The following is a 4,029-nucleotide window of genomic DNA, read 5'->3' as shown; positions in this document are numbered from 1 at the left end:
TTGGCGGACTCACCCTCTCTTCACCTCTTCCACTCTCCCTCCTCTCTATCTTTCTATTTTCCTTTGTAGCAGCAACTGGCCGAGATCACATGTGATTTTCGCATTTGTACCTTGCGTCCACTTTGCATACGAGCAAATAAATGTGGGGAGAGAGTGGAAGGAGAGTGTGCTCTGCTGCTGTATAAGCAGTCTTTATGGAAGCTGCTTTAAGTATGTGTTTGCCAATTTATTTGTGATTTGCTGCCAAAACGATTTAAATAATCTAAGCAGCACCAGCTTAAGCAACGAGGCCATATCATGGCTGTTCAAACCGATAAAAAGAAAGCAAGGATTATTTCTTACTATTGAGATAATTAAATTCTTTCCATTGACTAAATAGTAAAATAACTTTTTGGAAAATGAGATTAAATAAATTCGAATTTCTTAAATGAAAGGTCTTTTGAAATCTGTCTATAGGATTAACTCTAAATTCTGTATAAGCTTTAAGCATCTTCTTTAAGCTATTTTTAAATAATCTGTATTCTTTAATGACTACAAAAATATGAAAATTTAAGAATTTTATATTTTAAATTTAAAATCTTTTAAAATTAAATTTTTTTGCTTGAAATTGTTTTTTTTTTCTAACTAGCAATCTTTTAAAACCCTTCTTAAGCTGCTAAATAATATAAAAGAATCTGATATGTTAATATATAAAATCTTGTAAAATTAAATGGTATATCTAAAATTGTTGTTTATAAATAGCAATCATTTAAAACATTATTTAGGCTACCATTAAAGAAATATTAAAGAATATTGCCAAAATTAATATGAAGTTGTACAATTTTAAAGCTGCCTATTTGTTTTTCGAAAATGGAATCCTAAACGAAATGTTTTATTTCAATTTTATCTATATAAGTTTTTCTTTTATTTAACGTCTGTTCTATATCGATTACACTTCAAGCGCCTCCTTTAAACTGCTATCAATATAACGATGCTCCATTTGGGACGCTGTCACCTTTTAGGTCAAATCTTATTGCTCATCAGCTTTGCCAACCAATTTCTTGTGGCACATTAAACAATTTTTGTCAGTTTAAGACAAAGAAGCTGCTCAAGGTGCGCCATTTAGCAGGCATAAGCAGAAAAACACGAAGACAACAACAACGAGAGGCAAGCAAATCAGCCCAAAAATTGAGCGCAGCAAATGAAGCAAGCTTGGGAAAATCACACGAGGCTGGCTGGCGTAAATTGCTTATCGGTAGGAAAATGTTGCCGCAGCATACAAAAAAAATTTATTGAGTGGAAAATGTTGAATCGCAGCAACAGCAGCCAAAGCAGCAACAGCAGATGCCAAGTGAAAGTGAAAATTTTCTGCGTGCGGCGTTGGCGGCGGCGGCGTCGAATCCATTAACCTGATATTTACTTTTGCACACTCAAACACATACACACACATACACAGAGAGAGTGTGTAAGTGAAAGTGTTGTTGTTGTTGTTGATGCTGCTCTAGATTCCCCCCTTGGGCACATTTCCGGTTGTTGTTTGTTTTGCCGCCAGGAAACATGATATTTTTACGTTTAGTTTGCAAAATTGAATAACACGTAAATGTGTTTAGTGTGTGAGTGTGTGTGAGAGTGTGCATGTGTGTGTGTGTGAAGGCAGTAAATTAAGCTCCCTTGCAGATAGAGTAGGCCGATGTAATTGCTTACATTACATTAACACGAGTCGAGTTGGCGAGTGGCCTCTGAGCTGGAGCCTATGAGACGCAGCTGTTGATAGCAGCTGCCATTTTGGGCCAAGTTTATTGGCCTCAGCGATAAGAGGCAGAACCCATTTAAGGACTGGCGCTTTAAAGAGCATCTTCGCTAAGATTCTTAAAGTTGCCAGCTGCAAATCAAATTAGTTTGCCCTTTTCTGAAACTCCTCGCAAATTACAAAAAATTACCTTTAGACATTTTTACCCTTTTTTTTTCGTTTTTCGTTAATATTATTTTTATGTTTTGCGTTTCGCGTTTCGGTTTACGCGAGCAGCAAAAACCAATTAGACGCATTTCTGACGGACACGCGTTCAATCATTCACATTGCTGTCAAGTTACTGCAACTTCAACCCCGTGGCAGCCAAAACAACGTGCAGAGCATTGAAAATGCCACTGCCAAATGTTGGCCACGTTTGTCGGGCTGCCAAATCTATCTAGAAAAAAGTACAAAAAACAGAAACGGCAATAGAAGACTGAACAAACTCATTACCAGATGCTCTTTTGAGTCCCCAAAAAGGTGCGCAAAAGTGTCTACGTTCATTTTTCATGTATTAACAACGCGAAATGAGAAAGGCCGAGCACATTAATAATGCCTAAGGAGGAGAGAGATGAGGTGGAGGTGGAAGTGGGAAGACAGATCTTGGCCAGGGCCATTAAAGGGGCACTTGAGCCAAGCAATTTAACGCTAATTGTATGAAATGGCTCATCAATAGTTCAAAGGCTGCCATAACACACAGAGAGAGAACTCGGCAAAAACTCAGCTGGCGCAATGAATTCAATCTTTGCTACAAATGATTTCATACAGGTTCTCATCGAGATTTTATTGCGACTCGCCAAAAACTTTTCCTCAAGTGCCTTCCGTTTGTCATAAAAGTCAACTCAAAGTAGTCAATGGAGAGGAGGTGGAGGGAGAGGGCAAACCAGAGGAAAGATTGGTCCATCGACAGCATATGAATCACAGCAATTGTGCAGAGTTTAATGGCAAAACTTTGGCCATAGATGTAGCGACAAATGAGCGACTGCAAATGTGACATTGTCAGTCACAATCCACAGTCGCCGTTAGCAATCACAGTTACAGTTACAGCAATAGTTAAAGTTACAGTTACAGGGATTACAATTACCACCGTCTGTACGTCCAGCCAATTGGCCACAATTCGTGTGTTCACTGCCAAAATCGCAGATCTTTTCTTTTTGTTTTTGATTTGGGCCACAATTTTGTGTGTTGGCCTCAACGCGTTGCTGTGGCCCCAAAGGCCGCTCCCCGACTGATGGCCCTGAGGCAACATTGCCTCGCAGCCAATGCATTGCTCTGTTAAACTTAACAGAGCATTAACAGCATGTTGTTGGCCATTTCCCCTTACGATATATGTTAGCTCTAACGTAAAAAGTTTTGCTGAACAGTGCAGCAGCAATTTAGTAAAACATGTATGGAATGTAAACCAATTAAATTGTAGATAAAGAACAATTATATTACAAATTTATTTTTAATTTATCACTTATAAAACGGGTCATATAAACACTACAATGATATTAAAAAATAATATATTCAAATAATAATAAAAATTCATTATTTGAATTTACTAAATTTAGTAAATACTTGAAGATTCAATTATTAAAAACACATATATGTATGTATGATAAAAAATAATGCTTTGAAAGAGCTTCATGTAGAACATATTTATAATATTTCATGCAATAATAAATCAGACAGTTTTTCAATCAAGACTTAGTTCAAATTGCTAAACTTAACTAACTTAAATTTTAAATTGATTCATCTGAAGTATCATTCAATTTTTCCCAATTTATTTCCTTCTATTCGCCTTTATTTACTTCTTAATATGATTACTACACGACCTTTTGAAACTGCCAACGCACTTATATGATTGATATTGCAACAAATTATTTCGGCACACATTTTTCTTTTATGTTTGTAGCGTGCAAATTATACGAAATGAAATTATTGATCGTAAATAATGTATTTATTGTTTGTGCGCTTAATGTTGTTATTGTTTTGAGCATAACCTTTGAATGTTACAATTTCAGTTTTCATTTTCGTTTTCGTTTTTCATTTAATATTTATGTCGCACTTTCTATTAAATTATGAACAATGGCTGGGAAAAACAAACAATATTTTTGCAATTGAATGAATCATTTTGGGCCTCGGCAAATGTGCAAAAATAATAACAATAAAATACTAATAATAATAATAATATGTTTCATTGGCTAAGCATGATAAATACAGGCATAAATCGTAGAAACGTTTGCCATACGTTTCACATCGCACATTGTATTAATTTG

The sequence above is a fragment of the Drosophila albomicans genome, chromosome 2R, assembly GCF_009650485.2.
Source record: "Drosophila albomicans strain 15112-1751.03 chromosome 2R, ASM965048v2, whole genome shotgun sequence".
Classification (NCBI taxonomy): Eukaryota; Metazoa; Arthropoda; class Insecta; order Diptera; family Drosophilidae; genus Drosophila; species Drosophila albomicans.
The sequence above is the reverse complement of the archived record's forward strand: the minus strand, read 5'-3'. Positions refer to the sequence as shown.